Consider the following 20,125-nt stretch of genomic DNA (forward strand, 5'->3'; position numbering starts at 1 on the left):
CCTTTGAAAAACAAAAAGTACCAAAAAGTTCCCCTTTTATGGCTTCTAACTTCTAGGACCTGGTTCACAATTAGGAAACTTTTTTCGGGAAACTTTTAATTTTTGTGTGCGAGAGATATCAACCATCTCCTTCTCTCACACACAAAATCAAAAGTTTCTCAACAAAAGTTTCCCAGTGTGAACCATGTCTAGCCAATAACAACACACTTGTGCTGCTCTCGCTCTGCTACTCTTACTAAGCTGCTTTTGCTCTGAATTGTTTTTATAAACAAGCGTACAATACAAGATTTACCGTATGATTATGTATCGTGTTTTTTTTTTTTTTGCAATTTCCGTCTGAGCACGAATAAAAAATCTCAATTTTTGATGAAGTTTTTAGAAGTTGTCTCGGATTTTTCCTCATATCTCCGTTATTTATGGACCGATTTCGCTGATTTTAAATTGCTTTTTAATTGCTTAGATTTTTTCTTATAAACGTCAATAAATGTGGTCTGTCGACAGTCGCTAAATTTTAATTCGTCGATCGCTCTTTATGTGTGATTTTTCGACAGCGGTGCCAATTGCAATTAAGCTATAATGTAGGTTTATTGTTTGTTTATGAATATAACAATTTTATTAATGGTTTTTAAGGCTAAACTATTGTGTGCATTCTGTCAAAAAAAGTAAAAGTAGTGTATTTCATTTCGTTGAACCGAAGAATATCTAACGGTTCAACGACAACAGGAGGTTGAGATAAGGGGCCATAAACTAATGTTATACAAACCGAAATCCTTCTTCAAAAATGTATAAAGATATATAAAGTTCTGCTGGATGTGCGATATATGGGAAAATTGATCACAAAATTTAAAACTTTAAATGCCTATAAATTAAAAACTCGAGCTAACTTTTTAAACCCTTTAGGGATTTTGTTGCACAGCGTAATTTGATAGTGGGGCTATCTTTCCGAAAAGACGGATAATTAAAAATTATTCGGTTATTTGAATAAAAGGAAACTAAATGTTTTTATTGCTTTTAACAATACTTTTCTTCATATAAACCCTGTAACAATTTTGAAAAAAGCATTCACATATAGAAAAGTTGATAAGATTCCACTTATAGAACTGCGTACTCCGATTTTTATGTCCTTATAAAGAGCTATCAAAATGAAAAATGAATTACCTGTCTCACTTAGAGAAAAAACGAAAAAGAAGTTAAATTTAAAAAGGTTTCATTTTCGACTCAAAAACTTTTAACTACTTTTTTGTGACAAATTTTATTTAAGATTTCCCATTCTTTCTTGATTATCTTGATGATTTGAAATAAATTATATTATTTCGAAGTAGAGGAACTCAGCTTCATTTGAAATTAATATTAATACCAACTTTTTAATTAAACTTTAAAGTCCTTTTACAGGAGCATAAGAGCTAATTATGAAAAACTGAGTACACAGAGTTAATACTAAGAGTCCTGTACGCATAAATTTTTCCATTTTTGAAAATAAATTTTGCACGGTTTATAAATAAAAATATTATTTTCACTTCTTTCACTTCAATTCCTTGTTCAGTTTTTTATCAAATATTAGAAATTATCCCTTTTTATGTGAAATGCTTTTCTATATAAAGTCATTACTGTTTTTAAGATTTTCAACGAGTTATAGAATTCATACGTTCCATGGAACACTAGTTCAACTATAACTGTTGTAGAAAACTTATTAGAAATACTTAAGAATACAACAATGTTCCCAAAAAACTGGTTGAAAAAATAAAAACTATATAATTATTTCCATGATTTCTTTTCAAAAATCATCAAATAAACTTTCTTTATTATAGAAAATTGATTAAGAAATTAAGAAAAGAAGAAAATTTATTATAAAAATATTAAATTTTGTAGAAAATACATAGTAATTTTACTGCTAAATAGTGAGTTTTTCTTAATAGGTTAATTGATAGAAATTATTATTTGAAATTTTACAATTTTTATTTATTCGAACGATTAATCGTCAAAAATTATTCGATTAACCGAACGATGATTAATCGTTTGAATACTCTAGTATACGTATACGTAGTATTAAATACATATATAATAAAAATTCTGATACGTTAGCTTGTTTAAGTGTAAATATGAGAGCGGAAAAAATAGAAAAAACAGAAGGTAAAACATAAATTTTGTGGCCAAAAAATTAAATAAACACTTCATATTACCTACCTATTTTCATATTTTTATTAAATTGTAAAAATTTATGAAAATTTTATTGCTTCTTTAATTTTTGACACTTACTTTAATTTTTACCTGTTACTTTTTGTGTTATATTTGTCATTCATAATTTATTGCTATTTCTAAATAATTTGAATTTTTTGTAAAAAAACGACCGTAATATATTTAAAATTCTTGGAATTTACATTATATTTATCACATGATTAATAAAAATGTACCACGTGTTAATTTTCCTACCAAAGAACCTAATTATACCCTACACCACTATAGTGGGGAGGGTATTATACGTTTGTGCTGATGTTTGTAACATACAAAAATATTGGTCCAATACCCACCTTAAAGTATACCGATCGATTCAGAATCATTTTTTGAGTCGATTAAGACATGTCCGTCCGTCCGGCTGGCTGGCTGCCCAGCAAAAAATTTGAGAAAAGGTAATCGAGTGTGGAATTAAGCTTTTTTGGCGGAACCACTTCCGAACTGGATTACCATCTTAATGATTTTTACAAGGCGTGAGACTAAAATATTTGATTCTTAAGAACTATTTACATAATTTGAGTAAGAACTAGTTACTTTTTGTAAATAAGAAATACTTCTTAAAAATTTAAAATAAGTAGTTCTTTTATCTTTAAAGTAAATAGTGCTTTTCGCAAAATTATAACTACTTCCTTGCTTAAATTTAAGAACTAATAAATTTTTTTTGTTTTATAAGTGCTTCTATTTTTCATATAGAAAGTAGTTCTCTATAAAAGTATAGAATTAAATTTTTGTTTTTAATATATATATTTTTTTATTAATTTATTAAAAATTATTAGAAATAAACAATACAAAAGCAAAAAACATATTCACAGTCTTTCACATTTGTACTTTAAAATTACATACAAAGTATAAATACAAATTTAATAACGCACAGTGGGGCAGAATGGAAATTTTTTGGAAATAAATCTGGCATTTCTAAACGGCTGATCCGATCGGGATAAAATTTGGCGTGAGCGTAGCCAAGGAGTATTCGAGTTTAAGTTTTGAAGATGAACGCCGCAGATGCCCCAGGGATGGAGTTGTGGCGGCTCAAAATAGGACATGTAAAATTTTTAAACTCGTGCCATTTTTTTGTTTTTCACCCAAATACAAAGATTTTTATATTTTCTGAAAGCGCTCGAGATCTTGAAAAAACATGCTTGGACATACTACTTATCTCTTATAATATCCGAGTTATAGGCATTTAAAAAATTAGTGATACAAAATTTACCATACCTTGGTCCGCCTTTTTTTGAATACCGGGCTTAATTGAAAGAAATGTGGACTCTATGGGCAAGAATGTAAAAAATCCCATTTTTGGGATTTTCATTCCTATTTTTGGGAAATGCGGGATGCCCTTTGACCTTTTCAATTTTTTTGCATTTTCTTACTTGAAATGACAACTTTAACATGCGTTGAACATTTCATTGAGTTTTGTTCATAAATAAAGATTTTGTCATATATTACATATTTGTTAAATTTCTAAAACTATGATTTATATCAAAATTTTAATAGGGTCGCAGATAGCTACAACAATTTAGTCCATATTTATCCCTTAATATCTTTTTTTAGTTAGATATGGAAATTCTCGACCCTTTACAAAAAATTTCAGGCCAATATCTCAATTACATTCAAAAATATCTAAACCAACAGACATCTAAACATACATAACGAAAAACACAGGAAAACAAAAACAAAAATAACAACGCAATGACGCCAACAGCATCCAAACCAAGGGTGTCCAAGCCCTTGGACCCGTTATATGGAGTGTAGCTTCAAAAGGACCAGAAAGAATTTAAGACATATCAAATTATATAAAAACTACTTATAGTAGAAAAGTAGACAAAACAGTCATACCAAAAATTGAAAACTTTTTAAAACTTTTTGGTGTAAAAAGTAAGTCTGTGGATGGAAATCAAAAGAAATTTCGATTAAAATTTTGTAGTTGGATGGAAACTACTACGGAAATCTCAACTTACAACACATCAACAGGAGTGCCTTGCAAGTCATACGAAGACTTATGTTCAAGGTCAAAAAAGGAGGATCACACAAAAACTTTTTTCAATTTCAAATGTGAAAATTGCTGATACATTTAACGAAATGCTGAAAAAGGAAAACCAACCTACGGATGCCGTACATATTGCAACTATTCTTCCTAATGCATCACCAAAACGACTTAAGCGAATTGTGGAAAGTATACCAACTCCAACATCACAATCAAATTTTACTGAAGAGGAAGCAATAGCGCTTATTTTGGAACTGGGCCTCAGTCAAAATAAGTACCAAATATTAAGGAAAGCGCTGCTTGAAAAAGGACACAATATATTACCATCACCTATTGCTGTTAATGATGTGGAAGCTTGTATTGATATATCATATTTGCTCGAAAACACAACATCAAGAATTGTGTCAGACTTTTCAGAAGACCAACTAAGGAAAATTCATAACTGTGATGTTGTCTTAATGTGTAAGTGGGGATGTGACGGTTTATCAACACTTCCAGAATACAAACAAGCTTGTGGAAGTCGGACATTAGCAGACTACAAAAGTGTATTTATGTCATCATTAGTGCCATTACGAATTCGTTCATATTCCCTTAATCCATTATCGTCAAGCATCGGAAATTCATTTGAAGATATATGGATCAATACAACTCCGGGTTCAAAAAATTTTTGTAGACCCATTAGATTTGAATGTATAAAGGAGTCAAAGAAAACAACAAAAAATTTAGTGGAATATTTAAAAGATGAAATAAGTGCACTGGAGCCCATTTGCATAAAAATAATGGAATTCTCTATTAACGTATCATATCAACTAAGCTTAACAATGATTGATGGAAAGGATGTTATAAGAGATAAGTAGTATGCATCATCATTCAAGCATGTTTTTACATGTTTTTTTCGATTCTGCCCCACTGTGATGGTGGAAAAGGATCCCAATCGTAAATGTCAGTTTCTAACCCGTCAGGAATACTTCCTTCAAAGATTTTATTAATGCCACTTCGGAATAATCATATGTTAATGTATTATCACTTTTTGGCGTGGTTTTGCCATCGTTTGAAGCGGAATTTGTGTTTTCGAACCAAGTTAAAAATTTATCAACATCATCATGTTCAATAATATTTGTTTGAGTTAATGGTATAGATTTAACTAAATTTGGTTTAGACATTTTAAACTGAAATTGTGTATGAGGATCGTCTTTGAAATGCCAAATCCTTTGAGCTAAATCTAGCACGATTTGCACGTGCTTTGTACAGACAGATGAATCGAATTCGCTTCAGGCGTTTTCAATTAAAATATTAACAATTGTGTAATAAACAATTTCTTCTCGAGGTATACCGTCAGCCAGAATAATTTCAGCTAAAACTTTCTGAAAATCTACTTCCTGTTCCTTTAACTTTTAAAATAAGTGGTAACCGGCAACACTCGTTTAAGCAGCAGCATCAAAATAAGCTTCGCCATTTAAGCCATTGATGCATATATCTACAATGGGAACATCTCTTCCAAATATTGTTGTGTGCACCGCATTAAAGTCTAGCTTTTCTGGACTATTTATGGGGTTTTTCTTATTGCAATTAGGACAATTTGAGCGGTAATAACCAGCTAAACCACAGCCATAACAATTTAAAATGGTTTCTTTAATTCTAGGGTTTCCCTTTCGGTCATCCTCAATTGTTTTATAACATGATTCGGATGTATGATTTTTTTTCTACAATAGGAACAACGTAAAAAATGTTTATCAGCAACATCGGATGATTTAGGTCTTGGTTCTTTATTTTCTTCGATAAGTAATTTAATGTCTCTTGGCTTTTGTAATAAATCTTGAAAAGAACTAATGCTTTCCCTAGGGATTTTCTCTTTAATTGAGAGTAGCAACTGTGAAAAAATGATATTGATCATTGTGTTTTCCGACAGGCGTTCGGATAGTTGTGCAAAAAGTCTGCGTACATTACATATGAAACTATCGATAGATTCAAAGGTTTTATTTTTTTTTTATTAATTTCTAAATATATACGCCAATCTGGCTTTGGTGGAGAAAAGGCTTTTCGCAACAAATCAATAGCCATTTCAAAGATTTTTGCTTCGTTTTTGACGTTTTGCTACCAAGTGGAGGCATATCCTTCTAACAGTAAAGGTAAACTTGTTAAAGCCATTGCATCGGACACATTTTCGGCGTCTTTAAAAACTAATATCGTAGCAATAAAGTCTTCGACCTTAGTGGCACTTCTACCACCACTGAAATGTGTACTACAATTTACAAAAGTTGTTTTAGATTCTTGTCTAATATTTAACCCACTTAATAAGTCCATAAATTGTCCTTGTGTCAATATAATATTGGAAGAACTAGAACTACTAGCATTTTGTGAAAAATCATTTGAATTTTGTGCAATAACCGTTGGCTGATTTTGTAAAACATCATTAACATTTGGTAAACCTGCTGATATTCGTGTACCGAGTGGAGTTTAATTTTGTGCAGCATTCTTTGTCCCGGAAAATAAATTGAATAAAATAAAAATTTTTCAAAAATATTGAATTTCGTATTGGCTTGTTTTTGTTTTAGCGGATTATATTAATTTGGTCTATTGTGTCAACTTCCTCTAAACACCCTGTATTTATGAACATATAGTTTCGTATAAATGTGGATAATATTCTCTTCAATGCGTTTCTCTTAAGGCAATTGATATTACATAAAACAATTTATTGCATATAAGAGAATTGATTATAACAACAAATGTGATAATCACTCAAAATCAATAAATGCAAAACTTCAATACCGTTTTCTTGTTGTTTGGTTGTTTCCAAAACAACAACAGCGACAGTGAGAAAGTTTTCAGGCTCGAAGAAGAACAGCAACAACACAATTCAAACGATTGTTTCCAAAACAACAACACAATAAATTAATGGAATGTAGACGCTTTATCATCTGACTAGGCAAAATTTCCACAGGAGTTGTAATGTTTTAGATTTTGTGTAGGTTTTTGAGTTGGGAGCCAATGTAAGGGATGAGACTCTGTTTTATACCCTTCACCTTCGTGAGAAAGGTATATATTAGTTTGTCATTCCGTTTGTAATTTCTATAATATAATTTTCCGACCCTATAAAGTATATATATTCTGGATCCTTAAAGATAGCGGAGTCGATTAAGCCATTTCCGTCTGTCTGTTGAAATCAGTTTTTAGAGGTCCCAAGATATCGGCGAGATCCGAATCTTCAATAATTCAGTTAGACATGCTTTCAAGGAGATCGCTATTTAAAATCAGCAAAATCGGTCTGTAAATAAAGAGCAAAAATCTGAAACAACCTCTGAAAATTTCATCATTTTATTATTGAAAAATTTATGTTATTTTTCCGTTTAAGATCTTTATTTGTTGAAGGCTTATCATAAAATGGAATAAATTTGTACATTGATCTGTTCTTATAATCAAAAATTATTGCAAGACAAAGAAGATAAAAAATTGAGTGATTAACAAATATTGAGAATTAAACAGTTACACATTTAAATTAGGGCAAATGCAATTAAACGGAGAATGAGTAAAACAATAAATTGAGTGATAATATGTAATGAGAATTAAACAAAATAAGTTGAGCAAATGCATTAAAATGTAAAGAAGAGATATTGAGTAATTACTTTTAAACATTAAACAGTAAAGTAAAAATATTTATGGTAAAGTTTAGAAAATAAAGTTAGCAAAATATAAATAATAATAACGATCATATAGTTGAATAAAAATGTAAAACGATTCATAACAATATAATAATTAAATAATAATATTAATAATAATAACTAAATATAAAGTCTGGATCTTAACAATTTCAAGTATATAAGACATGATTTCATATTACTTTTGTATCAAATTTTTAACATTAGTTTGATGGTCTATTGTAATATATATTGAAATGCATAAAAAGCACTCATTTCCTATGGAAATTTTAAATGTAGCTAAATATAAACTACTATAACTCCATTGAAACCCCTTCTAAAAATAATTTTGTCTATTTGTCACAAAAAACTAAGATATTCAAGGATAAATGACATTTTCCACTTAATGGTCCTTGCGCCAGGACTCCATGCAATTTTAATAAAATGCCAAAAACATCATTTGTTAAAATCGGAAAACTGCTTCCAAAGTTATTCAGTCATCAATATTTTTAATTTTTAACAAAACTACCCGAAACTGCATTTTGAGAGTAAAATACATGTTCCTGATTTGAAAAAAATCGAAGGGGGCGTTTTTTGTCGATTTATTTTGGAATTACCTATGCAATTACGTGTTTGGTGTTAACCATACAGAACCATACATATACACTTCATAATGTCTGATGTGAGTTTTACTACACTAAAAAAACATGCCTACTGTATACGAAAAATGTCGTACATTGTACGAATCGTTCGTTGTTTCGCACCATGAAATTCTTTCGTAATATATACGAAATTGTACGAAATATTTTAGTATAATGCAAAATATTCTTGAAAAAAATTAATTTACATAAATTAAAAAAGGGAATTTTGAATAAATATGGTAACATTTACGAAATATTAATTTATTCAAACATTTTTTTTGTTCATATTAAAATAAATTTTCTAATTTTAGTTCAAAATTATTCTCCACGCGAATTTTCAATTTTTTCATGAAAATAATTCGTGATTAATATTATACTATTTCTTAAATTTTATAAAAATATTGTAGTTTTATTTAATCATAATATAATTAATATAATTGCGGTTAATTTCGCTAAAATTTAAGAAAAAAATATTAAGAAAGGTTTTCGTACTTTCGTAAAAATAGAAAAGGGTTTTATTAAATAATATTTCGTATTATACACGAAATTTTTGTAAATATTACGAAAATAGAAGTTACGAAATTTCTTTTTCGTAAAGGTGATCATGGATTGTTTTCAATGTACAAAAATAAACAATTAAGAGTTTTTTTATATTCGGCTGTGCCGAATGGTATGTATCTCTAATACCCACCATCAACATGGATATAATGCTAATTTTTATGAACCGATTCTCCTAAAATTTTGTAGAATGATTTTTGTTAATATTACATATGTCGCATTTTTGACCTAGTAATGAGCGTTAAAGTAATTTTGTAAAGGAGACCTTATATGGAGGGTATGGCCAATAATAGACCGATACTCATAAATATCTGGAGAGGAAATTTTTTCTCATACAAAACTTGTTTATGTGAAAATTAAATGTTGTAGTCGTATGTGAGCGTTACAGCCATTATTGTGCCTTGTAGTCATTTGCAGTCATGAAGCAGACCTTATATGAGAGTGGGGTCAATTGTGGACCGATCCCCATAAAATTTAATATAGAGTTTTTAGCTCGCACAAAACTTATTTAAGTAGAATTTCACAGCTGTATTCGCATTTTTGGTAAGTAATGAGCGTTAAAGACTTACTTACTTTTTACAATAATATATTCTAAATGTAATCGAGTTTATCGAGATTTTAAAGACAAAATTCAAACTCGATTACCTTTTGAAAATATTGTAATTGAGTTTCAAATAGAAAAATATTCCACTGTTTTCTCTTTCGAGTAGACATATGTAGTTCCGTTATTATTTTTCATACTTATGGGTGGAAAAAAAAACGTTTGAGTTTTAAGAAAAGTGGAATTAAAACGTCAATTTATTGCTTAGAATTAGATGTTTTTTCTAATTCTTTTTAACTTTTCAAAATAATGAAACAAATAAAAATATTGTTTGTTAATATTACAACTAGATTTATAATTTTTTATAAAATATGTATTTGTACAAATTTTAGTGCTTAATTAACAATTAAATGTTTATTTGTAATTATTTTATGTTATTTGTATTTCATCTCTAACTTAAATAATATTTAGTATTTTTAATTCATGTTATGTTGGTATTATTTATTAAATGTAGTTTAAAAATTTGAAATTTTAGATTTTTAAAAGAAACTGAAAAAATAACAATTTGAACTAGTTCTATTTGTGTTTAAAATGATCAAATTGTAATTAGTTTCTCTTTTGGTTTAAAATAATTGAGAAGGTAATATAGGAAACTGATAACTTAACTGCTTAGAAGTACTTTTTTAATACAACTATTCAGGCATTATTTTATAATTTAAATAATTAGTTCAATTACATCTTCTATTTTATTATACCTAATGTAATGTGTTTGGTAATCGAGTATTAAAAATTGGCAATCGAGAAGGTAAGTCATTATATGGGAAGGTGTTCTTATGGTAATCTTTAATTTTTGCTGGGTGGCTGTCCATGTAAACCTGCGCAAGGTACAGGCCGCAATTTTGAAGATAATTTGATGAAATTTGGACCAAGCATGTTTTTTGGCACAAGGACGAAGCCTATTGAAAATGGTTGAAATCGGTCCATTATTTCACCTAGCCCCCATACAACCGTACCTCCCGATTTGAACTTTTTATGCTATAATTACGTCAAATATTCTGCTATCTCTCTAAAAATTGGCACAAATAAGTTTTATATAAGTATAAATGATACTACAGATTTTCGTAAGGATCGGCCTATATTTGACCCTAGCGCCTATACAAACCCCCCTTCAAAAAATGACGTCTAAAATTGACTTGTAACCATTTGTATCGCAATGAAACTCAACAAAACTAACTGTTATTTAGAAATATATCCTTTTCCCAAATTTACCGAGGATCGGCCCATATTTGACCTATATAAAGCCTCATTTAGAAATTTTAGTTTTTTATCAATAAATGGCTTAAATATTTTGGAATTATGGTAATATTCAACATAAAAGTTTCTTTACAAAAAATAAAAATTTTATAAAAGTAAAAATTGTAAAAATATACTCATGGTGTAGGGTATTATATGGTCGGCCATGCCCGACTATACTTTCCTACTTGTTTTTTGTTATTTATATTTTTATTTACACGCGTTTGTGTATTTTTGCACAGCAATATTTAAATTAAATGGAGTAAAGCATAATATCTTCAATACTCGTTTTTTCATTTGGGAATTTATTAGGGTATTCCAACGATTAACGTCGATCGGTTAATCGATCAATTTTGGACGCTTAATCGCTCGAATAAATGGAAATTACCAAATTTCAAATAACGAAGAAACCGATTAATTTATATTAATTAACCGATTAAGAAAAACTTATTATTTAACAGTAAAATTATTGTATATCTTATACAAAATTTAATATTTTTATAATAAATTTACTTTCTGTATTATTTCTTAAAATCGTTTCTATAATGAAGAATATTTATTGAATGCTTTTTATAACAATATTTCAGAAACATTGTAATAAGTTGTTCTGATTAAGTAACTTCTAGAATGAGTTTATGCAGAAACATTTCAAATTTATGAAAATAAATCTTGAAAATAATGATATCGCCTTTACTTCTACATCCAGTTTGGAGGAGCAGTGTTGTGTTTCTAAAGTATTTGTTCATTGGAACGTATGCATTCTGAAACTCGTTGATAAATCTCAAAAACCTAAATTTAATAAACTTAAAATTTTTATAGGAAGAAAGATATTGTAGAAAAGAAATAATATTATTAAAAAACATCCACTTGTCTTTTATTAGATTAACCGAATAATTATGAATTATCCGATTGTTAACCGGGTAACTTAGAACCCCAAATAATTATTTGTCGAATAAACCGTATAAGACACAAACCCGAATACTTGAATACTCTAGTATTTATGTTTAATGTTTGAATAAAAGAAATTCCCAACATATTTTATGTTTTTATTCATTTAAGATCACACATACAAGCTAGCTATGCTTTTGAATGGTGATTAAGAGCATACATGTTTGGTGCGCGTATTGGATATACGTAATTACCCAGTTGGAAATGACTTAAATACATCCTCAACGATGGGTACACGACAATGTAAAGTCCTGGAAGACAAATGTAGGACAGCCAGAACAAATCGTCAACGACTTTTTCGAACAAGTGTCCCGAAAATAGTGGACGACTTAATGAGAGACAATGTCGCTCAGTTTGTTGTTTACACAATTACAGTGAAAAAGTCGGCTATATATTCACTGACGACATTATAGAGGATTAAATCCATTACGTTATCGTCATCGACTACATAGAAGATATTGTCCTAAGCTTTGTCCTTAACGAATATATTGGCGTCCACGATTACATGGACGACAAAATCGTCTACTTTATCGTCAACGATTTAAAGGCGACAATATCGTTCGTGTTGTCTTCAACGATTACATGAATGACAACGCTTTTTTGTTGATACTACTTAGGTCCTCTATCGATATATGTAGGTACGTCCCTCCTCATAGCAGATCCTGATTAAAATGGATGTAAATTTTAGAAATTAATTTGGATTTATCTATTTGTAAATAAAATAATTTAAATATTAAAAATAAACTGCTACAATTCTTACCATTACTTACCGAAATTTGTTTTGTTAATTTTATTTCAATTATACTTATTTTTTTTTTTTGAATTAAAATCACTCTTATTTGTTTAGATGTTCGTACTCAAATAAATATATTATTAAGTTTCATATCGCAGTTATTTTACCGTTATTTTAAGTTTTTTTTTTGCATAGTAGTAACATATTTATGATTTCAACATGTAAAATTGTAGACGACAAGATGCAACAAAGTGTTGCTTGTCTTATCGTCAACAGTCGAATATAAGACAACATTCTAGACATTGTCGCTAATCTTGTCATCATGTATGTTTGATATAGGACAATATTGAAGACTATATCACTCAAAGTGTCGCCAATAAATGAAATATATAACGTCATTGAAGACCATGTCTTTGGTCTTGTCTGCTTTTACAGTTTTTGGTGACAACGTTTAAGAATCAGTCGTTCATACAGTCGTCAATAGAGTAAAATATATGACAACATTCAAGACATAGTCGCTCATCTTGTCATCATATGTGTGATAGAAGACATTTTTGAAGACATTATCTTACCTTTTGTCTTAAATATTGTCAATCATTATGATGTTGTCGCTCAACTTGTCTTTAATAGGGTTTAAAAGATGACAACCTTCAGGTCTCTGTCGCTAATATTTCCGTTAACGACGAATTCTTACACATTGTCGTTTAGCCAACTTCAGCAATTGAGGGCAATTTCAAAAATGTCGTTCATGAATCGTCAACGACAATGTCGTCTACGATCATTTTGGCAACTGGGTCACTAGTAGTGATTCTTAGTGGCTGTTTTTGTTGATGCTTATTTATCAAAACATGAAAAAATATTTATTTTTTTGATGAAATTTTCAGATGTTGTCTCGGGTTTTTGCTCATACTTCCGTTATTTATGGACCGATTTTGCTGATTCTAAGTAGCGATCTTCTCGAAAGCATGTCTAACAGTTTTCTAATGATGCCCTATAATTATAAAGTTCATGGAGGTCATCAAAGTCCTCATTGAAGTTTCAGTTGTATAGGTGAAATAATGGATCAATCTTAACCATATTCAATGGGCTTCGTCGCTGGGACATTTGAATAACATGTACTAAATTTCATTAAATTTTCTTCAAAATTGCGACCTGTAGTTTGATTACAAGGTTTACATGGACAGAAAATGATTATGAGCCAATTGGTATAATTTAAGATTGGTATAGGACCTTATTGTGCGTTACAAACATCAGCACAAACCCAATATACCCTCCACACGAAAGTGGTGTAGGGTATAATTAAATGAATTATTAATCCGAAAAACCGCTTAAAATAAAACCAGTTCGGTTAATTTAAATTGTGTAAAGAAATTATATATTTAGATGAATTAACTAACTATTTTATACTTTTTGAATGCAAAAACGTAATATTTTTCGAATGGCTTTTCGATTTTTTATAAGAATCATTGTTAGCTACCGCTTGGTGCTTCATGTTAAAATCTAATTTAGCGGCTTGGGTATGCGGCTTTACGATTTCAACATGTAAAATTTTAAAGTGTTTTGATCACGAGCTATTTTAGGTATATTGAAGTTACGCTGTTAGTGTGCTAAGCGAAACTTTCACTTTTTCGAAACCTTTACGTTAGTTTTACCAATGTATAAACTTGTGATATTTATACGTTTTGCATAACCAGCCGCAAATATTCTATACAAAAATGCAAAACTTGTAAAACTTGTAAAACTTGTAAAGTTATATAAATTTGATTTCAAAACATTGCGATTTGTGTAATTCTTTACTTATAATTGGGACAACAATTAATTGCTACCTAAATTAACAGAATTGACTTTCTCTATTGTAAGTCGTCTTCATAATATCCAATTGTTGTAAACTTGTTGGTTTCAAGTTGTTTTTGAGAAATTTTAACTTTTAAGGCCGTATTCATAACAATTTATCACAGGCAATTTTTCATAAAAAATTTATTCGATAAACCTTTAATAAATAAAATAAGGCAAAATGGTTTTATTTTAATAACAAACAAATTTTTATTTTATTAACTGTTTAAAAAGTTAATATTGTATGGAAAATTTTGTTTTAAAAATCATTTATAAAATAAAATGTTGCTAATGAATAAAGGTGTAAGTAACAGTTGCACAATTTTTGTGGACTATAAGCGACCGAATTTATTTTTATGCCACCTTATGGACTATAACTTAATCCTGATATAATACACATTTTGGACTATATACAAAGTATGTACTTTCTTCAATAAAACCACGTTTTTAAACAAAATAAAGGCTTATTGCAATAAAAAATGAGATCCATTTTAATGCCCTTTTTCAGAAAAAAGAATGTAAAACAACATTTAAAATTTTATATGAAAAACAATAACAAAAGCTGAGTAGTTTTCCTACAAAATTTAAATTTTTTCCTTTTTTTCTGAATTCTGGCATAAGTCTAAGATGACTAAAGCAAATACAAGATAGAGAATTGTTGAATATTTTTAAAAGAATTATTTAATCTTAGATTGTTTACTTTACAATAAATTATTCTTTTTTTAAATAAGTTTGCCAGTTGGTTTAAAAAAGTATTACAAAATACAGGGTGGTTTTATAAAATATTTTTTCTATACAATATTAGTTATACCCCGTTCACACGGTGCAATTATTCGTAATTCTAGCTCTCATTCATCATTCAACCCCCAATTCAGAGATACAAGCCATGCAAAATAATCGGCGTCGTCGGCTTATTTTAGAAATTATCGGATCAATTTACCATTTTTTCAGAAATTGACCTTTTAAGCGTTTATTGTATTGAAAAATCTCTGTATATGGAAATCTGTCTCTAAATAAGTAATTTCTTCATAAAATGGATATTTATGATAGTTTTCACTATTTTAATATTAGCCCAATATTGTGTGGCAACTTTTTTCAATTTGCAATAAGAATTTAAAACCATTAGATCTACTCTTAGGGGCAGATTATAATGGGTTCAGTTAGAAAGGTTTTAGGGACATTAGTAGCTCAGAAAACTATTTTCGGCTGGATTATTACTGGTCCAGTTCCTCAGTCTTCAATTCAGGTATACAGCACTAGTGTTGAATTTTCTGAAGAAGATAATATAAATAGTACCTTACTTAGATTTTGGGAAAAAGAGGAACCTCCTAAACGGAAACTCATGTCAGATCATATGTGTGAGGACAATTATAAGAAAACTACTCGTAGGGATTCTACTGGTAGATATGTGGTAACATTACCATTTAAACCAGAATTTTCCGAGACGTTAACTTTAGGTCAGTCTAAACAGAATGTTAGCGCGCAATTTATACGGACATAATCCTATCTCTTGAGAAATCCTGTCATTAAGAATATGTATGATGACATCGTTAGGGAATATTTGACTTTAGACCATATGCGTCCAGTTAAAGACTCTTCTTCTTGCTACCTGCCTCTTCATCCAATTATAAAATTGGACAGAAAGACCACAAAATTACGTGTGGTTTTTAATGCGTCGAATGAAACGTCTAACGGCAACATTATTATCGATTGTTTATTTGTGGGACCCACATTACAGGCAGATCTCGTTCTCCTGATTTTACGTTGACCCTTTTTTAGGTTTGTGTTTAATTGTGATATAACACAAAAGTATAGGCAGATTAGACTTGATAGTTCTCATACTCCATTTCAACGAATTTTGTTTCGTTATTCACCGACGGAGGAAATTCAAGAGTATGAGTTACAGACTGTAACCCTCGGTGTTAATTGTGCTCCTTATCTTGCCATCCGTACCTTGGTTCAATTGGCTGAAGATTCCGAAGCTGAGTATCCTCTAGCGGCGAAAATACTTCGTAAATGTATGTACGTCGATGACGTATTAACTGGGACTCACGAGATCCCAACCGCTTTGATCGCTCGAGATCAACTTATAGCGGGGTTTGTTCTTAGGAAATGGACTTCGAATGAGAAAGCCATCTTATCTGGTATACCCGTTGAGGATTTAGAAGATGCCAAACTATTGACATTTATTGAGTCAAGTAGCTCAAAAACTCTTGGGTTGCAGAGGAACGCTCATTCGGACTCGATTTATTTTAATCTATAATAGCTAGATTATTTGACCAGTCGTTATTGTCGCTAAGATGATAATACAGAAGGTTTGGCAAGACCAAATTGATTGGGACGCATCTCTTAAGCCCACTACTGAAGCCGAATGGCAAAAATTTGTTAATTATATACATCTACCGTGGAGCTTTATGTCTTTTCAGATGCATCTGAAAAAGCTTATGCAGGGGTAATTTACGCTAGAGTCGAAAGATTTAATGGCGCAATTATACCCATTTATTAACTGCTTAAACAAAAGTAGCTCCCATCAAATCAATTTCTCTAAAATTCGTATTATTCGAAATTAACATCCCATTATGTCAAATATATTGTTGGACTGATTCTACAATCGTAATTGCTTTGCTGAAAAGGACCCTTGTTCATGGGCAACCTTTGTATCTAACAGAGTTTGTAAAATCAATTGGCACCATGTCAAATCTGACGACATCTCAGCATATTTGGGAAGTTGGGGTATTTCACCCTCTGATTTAACACAGAACAATCTATGGTGGCATGGTCCAAATTGGCTTCAGGAGAAAAGCACTACCTTGAATCTAGGAAATTTGGCTTTATTAGATACGGACTTAGAGGCCCTCGCACTAAAATCTCATGCTTCATTTTTTGGAATTATGAAGACATTTTTGAGAGATTTTCTTCTCTTAATAGGGCAATTCGAGTGTTAGCCTATGTATTTAGATTTTTCTATAATAAGACTATTATTGTGACAAATATTGAGGTTAAGAAAGTAAAACTGCGATTGGCAGTTTTGGCTAAAAAGTAAATTGTGTCGAAGAATACCTATGTCTTTTGGATAAAAGACCACACTATCTTCGAAAAGTCCTTTATTGACTTTGAATCCATTTCTGGATAATGAGACTTAATGGTGTTATGAGACTTAATGGTCGTTTGACAAAATCACCTTCGTTAGTCTATACCGAACGGCATCCTATATTGTTGCCATATTCATGTCGTTTTACCCGTCTTTTGATTGAGTTCGTACATACGATTTCTATTCACGGCGGAAATCAGTTAATGCTCAGGATCTTAAGGTTCGAATATTTGGTACCTCGACTAAAACCACGAGACGAGGTTGTCCCACTACTATGTTTTTCGACAACGGAACTAACTTTGTGGGAGCTTCTCGTGAACTAGAAAGGGATTTTAGAACATTTTTGTCGGAAAGTCGTGCTCGGATGTGTTCCACTTACGGTATTAATGGACTAACATGGCGATTTATTCCAGCGGGCGCTATGGGAGGATTATGGGAAGCGTGAGTTCGAAGTTTTAACTGCATTTCCGTAAAGAAACTAAGTCCGTGAAATATACCTTTGAGGAATTATCGACGGTTCTCGCAAGAATTGATGCTTGTCTTAATTCGAGACCGTTGTGTCCTATGAGTGATGATCCGAATGAGCCAGTAGCTCTTTCTCCTGGTCATTTTTTGATCGTGTCACCCATCCTAGCTCCACCGGAGCCTTCTATTTACGAATCTCCAAATCAGTCTCATAAATAGATATATGAAAGTTAAAGCTCTCACTCATCATTTTTGTAGACGATGGAAGGAGGAATATCTTTCAAATCTTCATAAAAGATATAAATGGAAATACCCTGAACGAGACTTATCTGTAGGTGACTTAGTAGTTATAAAAAATGAACAAATGTCTCCGACTTCCTGGAAACTAGGTAGAGTCGTTAAAACTTATCCAGGAAGTGATGAACACGTTCGCGTCGCTGACATACGAACAGAAATGGAAGACGCGCTATTAGAGTCCGACAAGGAAGTAATGGATGCGGAGGACCAAGGATCTAAGGTGGCTACAGTAACTAATCCAGCCCCTGCTTCAATACCTGATCCAGTTCCTGCTCCAAAAGCTATTTCAGTACCAGCTACAGCACATGTTCCAGCACCTGCTCCAGCAACTGCTTCATCACATGCTCCAGCTCTTGTTTCAGCACCTCCTTTAGCACCAGAGTTGCCTGCTTAAGTGATCGCTTGTCCAGATACAGCAGCAGCTCCACCAACAACAAAGTCTTCGAAATAGGAAGACTCGGGATCGAAAATTTCGGAATCTTCAAAGTCCAAATGCCTTCAATGTAAGGGTAAACATTATAAATGTGCGCACTTTCGAAAATTAAGTCACGAGCAGAAGGTACGATTTGTCGTGTTACATCGCAATTGTTACCGGTGCTTATCGACTAAGCATTTAGCAAACGATTGCAAATCGCCAATGAAATGCAATCGTCAAATCAAAAAAGGTGGTTAAATCTAAACGTAAACCTTCGTGTTCCGTAGACAATACGGTCAAAGCTCGATTAAAACCTACACCGTCCCATATATCTAATGTGCCAGTATGACACGTGATAAGCCTTTCTCCTATGTTAAAGGTTAATTTGCCAATCGGTAATAGGAGAATTTTAGTACGCGCGGTGATAGATTTATGTTGTTCAATGTCCTACGTATGTGAGTCATTAATTCAGCAGCTTCCGCTGCCGGTTTCAACCCTAAACGAGGACAAAATATGTCGTTTGAGTATTGCGTCAATATATGCGCCCTATGCGGAAATAACATTAATGGCAACGGTAAGGAAAATGCTTGGGATACGGACACCCACGGAGACAATTTCGACCGAAATTTTGTCGTCGTTTAATGGGATGCAGTTAGCTGATCCCAATTTTAATCAGTCGGGAAACGACGCGCTGGTGTTAGGATCCGAATTGAGTTCGGCCATAATTAAAGGAAAAATCCATTCGAGCCCGGGAATTCCTCTTGCGCAACATACTTTGTTTGGATGGGTCATTTCCGGTCAATCCCCGCATTAAAACAATAAAATTTATTTAATTTGACCTGCGAATCTTATTTATTCATGGGTACAGTCGGGGACGAGGGGAAAGTCGAGAGACTTCGTAAAAATCTGCCTTCGGGACTTCGGTTCTGTGGGGAAAGTCGAGATACTTCATAAAAATCTGCCTTCCAGACTTCAGTTCTGTGGGGAAAGTCGAGAGACTTCACAAAAATCTGCCTTCGGGACTTTGGTTCTGAGGGGAAAGTCGAGAGACTTCGTAAAAATATACCATGGTCCTTGGACCTTTCGTCGATATATTTAAATTTTGAAGTTTTCAATGTATTATGGAAGTGTACAACTCCAAAACATGCCTCGAAGAAACGCCATTCAATATGGTAGTATCATTGTTTATATATATCAATGACGTCCAGGCTGCATGCTACTATATCATTATGGTCTAACTCAAAAATATCGATATCTGTTTAGGTTAGGTTAGGTTGATAGGAGGATGCATACTACATCAAATCCGAAGAAATACACCTAGGCCACTATCGGGCCTGTTGTGTGCTTCATGTTTAAAAACTCAGTTTCTTGGACGTAATTCCTAAGAATCTTGCAATCAGTGTTTGTAAAGAATGTTATTTCCGAAATAACATCACTTCCAAGATACTTGGATCTAACA

The sequence above is a fragment of the Lucilia cuprina genome, chromosome 3, assembly GCF_022045245.1.
Source record: "Lucilia cuprina isolate Lc7/37 chromosome 3, ASM2204524v1, whole genome shotgun sequence".
Classification (NCBI taxonomy): domain Eukaryota; kingdom Metazoa; phylum Arthropoda; class Insecta; order Diptera; family Calliphoridae; genus Lucilia; species Lucilia cuprina.